The sequence below is a fragment of the Fukomys damarensis genome, unplaced genomic scaffold (genome assembly GCF_012274545.1).
Source record: "Fukomys damarensis isolate Sample0158 unplaced genomic scaffold, DMR_v1.0_HiC HiC_scaffold_28, whole genome shotgun sequence".
In the NCBI taxonomy this organism is placed as follows: domain Eukaryota; kingdom Metazoa; phylum Chordata; class Mammalia; order Rodentia; family Bathyergidae; genus Fukomys; species Fukomys damarensis.
In genome coordinates, this window is record NW_022900940.1 from 40,346,091 (window position 1) to 40,356,065 (window position 9,975).

General features: G+C 43.7%; 1 long non-coding RNA gene across 2 annotated transcripts in view; it reads right to left on the minus strand.

The window, feature by feature from the left end:
• LOC104875493 overlaps nucleotides 1-9,975 on the minus strand; it is a 74,136-nt gene that overhangs the window by 2,141 nt on the left and 62,020 nt on the right. Inside the window, exons 1-2 of one of the 2 annotated variants that reach the window (XR_784079.1) lie at nucleotides 8,648-8,679; nucleotides 5,622-5,783 (exon numbers count right to left, since the gene is read on the minus strand). This is a non-coding gene — a long non-coding RNA (uncharacterized LOC104875493). Of the gene's footprint in view, nucleotides 1-5,621; nucleotides 5,784-8,647; nucleotides 8,680-9,975 lie in introns of those variants that run through there. The other variant, XR_784080.2, reaches the window with a different exon arrangement.

A 9,975-nucleotide genomic window follows, 5' to 3' on the forward strand; every position in this document is an offset into this window, starting at 1 on the left:
GGTACTTTATAAAAAGTTTTTTTTTCTCCTTTTTTTTTTTTTTTTTTTTTTTTGTACCAGGGATTGAGATTGAACTCGGCACCTTGCACTTGCAAGACAGGGAGCTTCATCACTGAGCTAATTCCATGGCCTGAGCTCACACTTTTGAAGGCTGAAAATCCAAGATCACATGACCCCATCTCGTTAGTGTCTAGTGAGGGCTTCCCATCTGCACCACAGCATGGAAAATGGCATCATGACAGAGGCTTATGTGTGACAGAGACAGAGACTGCATGGTGACACAGGCAGCAAGAGACCAGGAGGGACCAGGCTTGCTGTTTCTATAGCAACCTGCTGTTCCCAGATCTGACCTACTCTTATAAGACCACCATGAACCCATTCATGCTGGAGGAGCCCCCATATTTAATTACCTTCTCCTAGGGTCCACCTCTCAAAGCTTCCACTACATCAACACCAGCACTGCCACACAGGGCCTTTGGGAACAACTACATCCAAACCATAGCAGTAAGTCAGGAGCAGGACCAGGGAAGGGAAGGAAAAGTGTTTCATAACTTGCACAACACTTTTCCCAGCTTTTTGAACAAGGGAAGTGAACCCAGAAGAGTAGGAAGCTCCAACCACAACTAATTCCACTAGTCACAAATTACTTCTAATCTTCCTATGCTTGTTAACCAGGCTTAAGGGGTTGATTCAGATTAGGACTCCTTGTATGCTAATTAGCCATCCTGGGGTGTCGAGCGGAATTAATTTATCGGTACTCACATACATGTCAAGACTGAATACCACCAATCCAGTATAACAGGAGAAAAGAAATAGGGTCTTAAGAAACAGCAAGCATGGAGTAGGAGTGCCACTTCAGCTAAGGAGGCCAAGGAATACCTGTCAGAATTCTAAACACAGGAAGAGGCCTGCCCAGTTCAGAGAGACTGAACTCTTGAGCAAGGAAAGAGTCATGGGTCATTCAATGGTGGGATGTGTTCTTAGAAATACGTTGCTAGTATTGTTATGCAAACATCACGGAGTGTACTTAGACACTCCAAGACGGCTACCACGTCACTAGGAGATATAATCTGGGACTATTACATGGTCCGTCATCAACTGAAACACATGAGGCATAGCTGTCCTTTTCTACAAAAGTGCTGCTGGCTCTACCCTCTTTGATTTTGTAGAAATATATGAGTGCATCTGTAAACGCTAAAAGTTTGGAAAGGGACGACTGAATGAAGTTGGGAGACCCTTACTCTTCATTTGTGTTTTCCCTCTTTGTGTTTGTCACAGTGACATCTGTAAAGCCCAGGGACCTCAGGGAGGACCTGTGTTCTGAGAAGAATTTCCTTGTGTTATGTAAACAGTCCAACAGGAGCAGCTGGGGGCCCAGGCACAAATCCACTGATGTTTAAACTCGGAGGAGTTTCCTCCTCTGTGCCTTAACTTCCCCCTACCTAAGATGAGGATGATACACAGCCCACAGTATAGACAATATTCAAAGATTTAAAAAGCTAATCTACATATGGGACTCTAAACAGTGACACAGTCAGTGCTCGTAAACCTCAGTGGTTACTATTAGTGTTAAGGCCTGTATTTGGAGAAGAGTAGATTCAAGGAAGATACAGGATAGATGGGAACTTCCCCGAGGAAAACAGTCAGAAACAGCTCTGAAGTTCACAGTCTCGGGGACCTAAGAAGGCCTGGAGTGGCCATACCCAATGGATGAGAAAAAAATTAGCTGAACACTGGGGGTGGTCTCAGAAGTAGTTGTGCGGGCTGGCTCTTGGAACATGACTGGGGTGGGCATGGAGCAAGGCCGTTCTGCCTGCCCTGATTCTCCAGGAGATGGAAGCTTCCTAGCCGGAGACATGATGGTCTGTAGAGAGCTGTTATTGGCTGCCCTCGGCTTGGCCGGCAGGGCCCATGGCTGAGGGACCAGTGGGAAGAGAGAAGTGAGGCTTGCTCCTTTCCCCAGATGTTGACAAGACAGGCAAAGCCAGAGACAGGCACTTGTGCCTTAACCTCCACAATGTCCCCGCAGTGGTCAGGGGATGCCTAGACCTGCTGGACTCTCTTTGTGTGCTGTGATGCCTAAGACAGTCAAAGGATGACTACCGACCCTTTGGACTGAGCCGGTTCTAGGGTTCTTCTGCTTATTTAAAAGGGGGCACCTTAGGGAGAGGAATACTAGTCTTCCTCTCAATACAGTACAGGATGGTGGGGATGGGAGCCTTGAGTGTCATTATCTGAGGTCACCTTTGGGGACCTTAAATTATAGGCCCCAGTTTCACAAGTCTATTGCTCTCCTAAGGATTTTCAGAAACAGAACCATGTTGCTTCAAATAGACAATTGTTTCTCCAGTGTCATAAGTCAATTACACATCAAGTCTATTCATTCCTTCTTTTCTACCCTAACAATCTGAAAGGTGATTGCTTTTCTACTATTATATGCTCACACTAACACATACACAAAAAAAGGACTGATGAAGAGACACTCCAAAGACATAGCTGGCTTATCAAGAGAGGAAAAGATGTATCCACCGCCCACCTCCATGGACTCAGAGGCAGGTGCCAGATGTGTGATGGAGCAGCAATGCCAGTACTAACAGCGGCACATTTTCTCTCTGCCCCATAAAGTACCATTAACAAGTCTTTAATCAGAAGGCTTCATCATTCAAGAGGAGGCTTGTGCCTTGATGGGCACCTGTGATTATGAAATCTCTGCTCACAATGAGTGTTTCAGTCTGGGAAGGGAACGGGTGCTTTTCAGAGGGGTTTGCCTGGTAGCAGAAGCAAAAGCTACTCTGTTTGCTGTTTCTCTCTCCCCTCAGCCCTGCACAGTGCAGGGAAGGGGTGTAAAGTGGGTGAACTGTGCACACGACCTGCTCTGTCCTCCAGTCAAGCACCGATGCTTTTCCTCACCAGGCAGTCTCTACCTTAAGAAGCAGGGCATGGAGCTGCCAAAGAGACACAGCAATGATCAGTGCTCTCCCCTGCCTTCTTCTCACTGAGCCTAGAGTCTAGTGAAGTCATAGAAATTGCGACAAAGTGCGTTAGGAGATGGGTCCCACCAAAACGCACTGTCTTCCTTCTATGTGAAAATGTTGTCACCAGACGCCAGCTGTCCGTAGCAAAGAGTAGCACCATTTTCATGCCACTGGAATGGGAGTGACGGGAACATAGGATGGACACCTCTGAGTCATGGCAGTAAGGGATGCCTTCCAGCCCCTGTCCTTTTCTGCCCCAGCTGGATGCTGAGGACTGTGTGGCCCTAGAGGATGACGGACTGAGCTACCACATGGAGAGGCTATGGGGCCTTGAATCGTCCTGTGGAGCCGTTGGCCTAACAGCCAGGAGCACCTGCACTGGATGCTTAGACGAATGAGAAATAAAATGTCATTGCTTTTAGCCACTGCTGTGGAGATGGTCCCTGCATCTGGCATTGTCCTCACCAACACAATGCCCCAGTGGGAGGATGCTGTGGGCACCTAACAGAGGCACCTCACCAAGTCTGAGGGTTCAGGACAATGCCCTGGAGAGACTGACTTCTGGGCTTATTCCCTGAAACACAGCAGGTATAGACTGGCCAGACTAAAGGATACAAATAGTTTTCAAAGAGGAAGGCAAGTCCCGGGCCCAGATCTGGGCTTGGGGGGAAGAGAGGGGGGAAATGAGAAGTTTTAAAGAACTAAAGTTATGGGCAAATAGAGCAGCAGGAGTGAAGGGAGAGAAAAAGGTGAGGTAGCTGGGAGCCTGTCGACCGTGCAGCAAACCTGCAGCTTTATCCTGAGGGGCAGGAAGCGATGCATGGGTTTTCATCAGGGCAGTGGCACAATGAGCTTTATGTGTTAGAAAGACCCTGGTGATAGTAGTATGGAGAAGGAACTGAAGTATTCTTAGAAGAGCACATGTTTATTTCTTCCACTGCTCACCCAAACTGCGCTACACTGGGCCACTGGAACAATGTTTGCGGCCTGCTGCTGGGCCTGGGGGGCGCCCACTGCGGGGCTCAGGGATCTGGAGGAGGCTGGCGTTGGGCTGCCAGAGGGCAGCATGAGTTATCTTTGTTTACAACGTGCAGGGAGGCCAGAGGAAATGCAGGGCCTTAAGAGGCCTATTGGGGAGCGGGGGCACCCACTAGGAGGCTGAGGCAGGAGAATCAAAAATTCCACCTCAGCAGAATCCAAAGCAATTCATCAGCTTAGACAGACCTGTCTCAAAATAAAAAATAAAAATGGGCTGAGGATGTAGCTCAGTGTGAAGGCCCCGGGTTCAATTTCCAGTACTAAAAAGGAAGGGAGCAAAGGAGGGACGAAGGGAGGGAGGGGAGGGAGAAGAAAATTCTGCTAGGATATGAGGTTGCAGCCTCTGTGAAGGATGTAACAAAACAGCTCTGAGGAACCTGTCAGCTCTCCAGGAAGGATTGTGGCTAAAGAGGCGGCTCGCTGAGTTTCACAGTAGTCCTCTTCACAGAGAGCCGTGGGAGACAGTTCTCTCTGGTCTACACTCCAGGAATTACTGTGCTGCTTCATAACAACGGATCTGTGGCTCCTGGGACTAATCGTTTCCCACTTCTGGTTGCTAGAAAGCTGGGGTAAATTTGCAGTCCGTCCCTCGCAAGGGCTCAAAAACTGGTAAAGCACATTTTGTACTCTCAGTTTCTTCTTTTTTCTCATTCCTACTTTCCTTTGCCCTAATTCCCTCACTTGCTAATCTCTGTTACTTCTTGGGGAATTGCCTGGTTTTTGCAACCCACCTCAAATCCATTTTAGAACAAGGTGGGAGCAAAGATTAATAAATAACAACTATTACTTATCTTTTGCCATCATTATTATAGAGCAATTACTAATGATCCAAATATATGACACTCTCAAACAGAGCCTAGCTCCTGGTAATTAGGAAGAGAGAAAAAAATAATGACAAGTGACTAGGTTAGCATAGATAGAAAGGATCTTTGGGGGTACTTTCTAATTTTGTTGTGTGCAGAATTTTAGCAAATAGAATGCAAAAGAATCACCGGGCGGGTGCTACACACCTGTAATCCTAGCAGTCAGGAGGCTGAGTCAGGAGGATCACTTGAAATTCCAGCCTGAGCTACTTAGTGAGTTCAAGACCAGCCTGAACTACATAGCAAGACTCTGTCTCAAATATATATATATGTATGTATCATATATAACATATTATACATGTGCATATATAGTACGTGTGTGTGTGTGTGTGTGTGTGTGTGTATAAAAGAATCAGTAAAGTATAAATGATTGCCACACCAGGCTAGTTGGGTGTCTGCCACCAATGATATTTGGGGGCTCTCGCTGAACAGTGCTTTCAACAGTTCTTTATTCCGAGCCAAAAGTCTTGCCTCTCTGTACCTTTGTATATGTTACAAATGGTGGTTCATCTAAATAAGAACTTTCCTGTTCTATGTGTTTCACTCCCCTCTGCCTACCCATTTATCTAATCAGATGTTAATGAAAGATGAATGAACACACAGTCTTCACTATAAGTGAGGACTTCGCTATGCACCTTGGCTATATCCTCAATTCAAGATAGGAAGGGTGTGCACATTATCCATAATCCTACTCTTCTTTAACCAAATAACGGATCGCATTCAAAGCCAATTCCAACACACCAACCTCAGCCATCACTTGTTCCAAAGTCACTTCTCTGAATACTCGTCAAATTGTAGACTCGGACTCACAGTTCTTCTAAGGCCGTGTGGAATTCTTATAAAATTGGTGCTTTATATTTTATTCTTCTCCCATTTTTCTGCATAAGTTTCTCAATGATTGACAGGCCTACAAGAAGAATAGAAAAGATGTAGATGTTTAGGTTTCCCAGCACTGTGCTTTTTTTTTCCTTCCTCATTAGGGATTAAACTCCAGAACTCGCACTTGCAAGGTAGGCGTGGTGCCACTGAGCTAATCTCCAGCTCAGAACTGTGATTTTCTAGCTTACTTACTTCCTCCTGAAACTTTTCAGGTTGTTTAGAGAGATGCTAACAAGAGAATAATATAATTTCATATTTTTCACCCTTCAGAGAAATACCAATCTTCTGTCCTAACCCTTTCTCTAGAGGTCATGGCCATGGTAATTTCCTATTGCTGTTGTGACAAATTATCACCAAATTAGTGTGACTTATGACCACACAAGTTTTCTATCTTACAGTTTAGAAGTGAGAAGCCCTAAATGAGTCCTAATGGGGCAAAATCAAAGTGTCAGCAGGGCTATGTTCTTTCTCAAGGTTCGAAGGGGGGAACTATTTCTTTGCCTTTTCTAGCTTCTAGAGGCAACACACATTCCTTGTCTTGTGGTCCCTTCCTCTTATACTCAAATATCATGTCAAGCCTTCCTCATGCTGTGCGTTTTTTGGTTCTGACCTCTCTTCTGTCTCCCTCTTCTATTCTGAAGAAGCCTTATGATTATATCAGACCTATCCAGGTAATCGAGGACAATCTTCTGCAACCTGAATTTCTCCTTGATATGTAACCTGGTATTTTCACTGGTGTTGAGGGTTAAGACACGGACATCTCAGGAGAAGAGCATGACTCAGCTAATCAAGGCACATGAGTCCTTGAAGAAGAAGGCCAAGTAAAGTCTCCCATAAGCCTTTTAGCAGTTCATACTCCTGAAACTACAACACGTTTAAATTATCAATAGTGACTTTTAGTTTTGTGGTGCAGTCATTTCAAATATGGAAACATTTCCCACATTTATTTCACCACTGTCACACTAAAGAAAATATCACTTAGGGCTGGATGTGGTGGCACAGGGCTGTAATCTCAGCACTTTGGAGGCTGAGCCAGGATCGCTGTAAGTTCGAGGCCGGCCTGGGCTACATAGTGATTTCAAGGCCAGCCTGAACTGCATAATAAAACCCTGTCTCAAAAAAAAAAAATCAAAAGAAAAATAAAAACATTCAGAAAGATTTATTTACTTTTCCAATTCACTAATCAAAGGAGAGAGAAAAATTCTCCTAGACGTTCTAACAGTCTGACATAGGCCCACAAAAGTGTCCTCTTCGGCAGCGTTCTGGTGGCTGCTCTTCTAGGCTCATAGACAGATGGCGTCTCGGGCCCTTGAAGTCGAACACAGCCAGATAGCTCGCAGCCCTTCTGGGAAGTGCACACACCTCTCCTGCTACATTTCATCACTGGAGACCTTGGCTTGTTACTGCTCCCCAATACAGCCCTCTCTCCCCTTGACCCAGCAGTCACAGATAGTCACATCAGCATGGATAGGTACACAGCTGACCGGTTGCAGAATGGCGAGTCAACATAGGAAGGGAGACAGCTGCTTTGGAGAGGTGCTCTGACTTAGCATTGACTTTGTACAAGTGAGAGATTTCTCCTGGGCCAAGCCAGTGATATTTGGGGCTCTTCCTTGTCATGATATATTGCCTAACTTGACTGCTATTTGGCCCATGCATGACAGGTCTTGGTTCTCATTTTTTCTCCATACCCCTGCCCTCCCTTCACCCTCTCCTCCCTTCCCTATTTAGAAAAACTTTATTTCCATTTTTTCATTTTCTCATATTTTTTTTCTTTTCCCTTATTAAAAAGGAGAAACATTCCATAGCTCCCAATGCTGTTTTCCTTGACTAGACTGCCGAAGATACACCTAAAGTGTGTGTGTGTGTGTGTGTGTGTGTGTGTGTTTTATGCCTGTGATTGGTAGATGACACAAGTATCAGATTTGGTTCCCTTTCTTCACTAAATGAACCCAAGTTGTAAAACTACTCAGCAATAGTGAACAGGCAAGGATGATCTCCAAAACAGTGCTGGGCCAAAGATCTCTCCATCTGCCATAATGCCGGGATATGGTGATGAATTTTCATGGGACAGAAAATAGTTTGTGCTGGAGAAAAGCAAAGATCAATGAGAAATCCCTTTCAACACAAGAGGAATTTCAAACACATTCACACTCGCTGATGTGACCTTGCATACTTAGCGGATATTTCACAAAATTAATTTATGTAATACCATGTGTATTCTGTTTTTATTATAAAGTTAGTTATTCAAGCTTTGCCAATGTTATCCCAAGACAGTGCATGATAGTTTAAAAAGTAAAAATCTTGACCAAAACTTCACCATGTTTTTTTTTTCTTTTTTATGGTAAGTGCTGGGAACTGAACCCACTTTTTTATTTGAGACAGGGTCTCATCAACCTGTTGTTTCCCAGGTTGGGCTCAAACTTGCTATCCTCTTGCCTCAGTCTTCCAGCCTGCCAGGATTACACGCTTTCACCATCACACCCAGCCAAAAATACACCATTTTTATTTATCTTATGTCCAAAAATAATTGGACTGAATTCTAAAAGTTGAAACAACTGATTTGGGAGCTGAACTGCTTACATTAGCTAAGAAATGCTATCAATATATTGATAAATCCTCTAAGTTTGATAGGTTTCCTCCTTTACTGCACTTTGCTGCTGTTCCCCTAGGTGTGGCTTCCTGGAGCTCTATATTTTTATAGGAATTCTGAGTTCATATCCAAGCTCAGTGAAAAAATGTTTGCTAAACCATTAATGATGGGTATCAGAGGAGAAAGGGGAAGAAGCAAAGGAAACTGGCAGGGGTGGGAGGGGTTGAGGATGTGAGGAACATTGTGCTGTGTGCAGATTGTGTACCCCTGTCATGGGCATGGAACCAAGGTTAACACACCTGAGGTGCAAAGAGGGCACAGAATTACTGTTGCATTTCAGGGCCTCCTTGGATCTCTGTAACACAGAAAAACGTAAATGTACTATTTACATTTCTCCACTGAAGGGCAATTTTTTTCAAAGTACATAGTTTTCTCAATCATTAAATCCAATTATTAAATAAATTTGACAAAGAATACAACAGCCTCTTTCCTGCCACAGAGTGCTAACCATGTGTAAACTCTGCCTGGCTCTCTAACTCCTACAGCTGAACTGGCTGTTTGTGTAACTCAATCTTTTCCTTCCTACAAGCTGGTGAAGCCGAAGCAGTGAAGAACTAGCAAAAGTTATGAAAACCGCAAGTCAGAATCACTTTTTTTTAAAGGCAGCACATTTAAAAACATCACTTGTAATTATGAAGCTATTATAAAAACATTTTAGGAATGTGAAAGTACATTAAATCTACTCAAGAGAACAGACCCAAGAACATGGCCCAATGTCATCTCTTTGAATAAATTTGATGTGCTGAAAGTTGCTTCGTTTGAAAACAATAAAAATGTCCAAAAATTATGTAACACTTTTTAAAATTAAAAGTCTATATTCAGGAAACGAACAGATACTTTTGGAGGTCTTTCTTAATGACTTTGACAAATTCTGAGATGCATAATGGAGCTGTGCTAAAAAGAATCAAAATGAAGAAAGATTCTTTTTCCTAGAGACTGAAACATAAGCTGTGATGGTCTAACAGAAATTTTAGGTTGAATCTGCCTACCTCTAGTTCCAAATATCCAACTGCTTTCCATGCTATAGGGTAGGAGGCCTAAATAAAGAAAATTAAGGCCTAGAAAAAAATGATCTTGAACTTATCCAAAATATTAATAAAAGCAGTGCCTACTATTTATGAATCCTGACAATGTGCCAGGCACTGAGCTAGGCATTTTATGAGTCTTCCTACACTCAACACTATGAAATAACCCTTTAAGATGAGGATTATCATGATCTCCAAATTATAGACAAGGAAGTTTCCTATCTTTCCAAGGCTCATTCCAAAGTCCCACATTTGTAATGAAAATTGTGTGTTGAGAACAAAATTACCTAGATCTGGGCTCTGTCAGCGTCTACTAGGAATAGGGAACAGAAAGCTGGAGGCTGGGGAAGTATGGGGAATTGAACCTTGGGCCTTCACACTGAGCCACATCCCTATTCACTTTATTATTTTTATTTTTGAGATATGGTCTTGCTAGCTTGCCCAGGCTAGTCTAGAACTTGCAAACCTCCTGCCTCAGCCTTCCAGAGTTCTGGGATTCACCATGTCCAGCATATAGATTTTTTTTTTTTTTTTTTTTACCA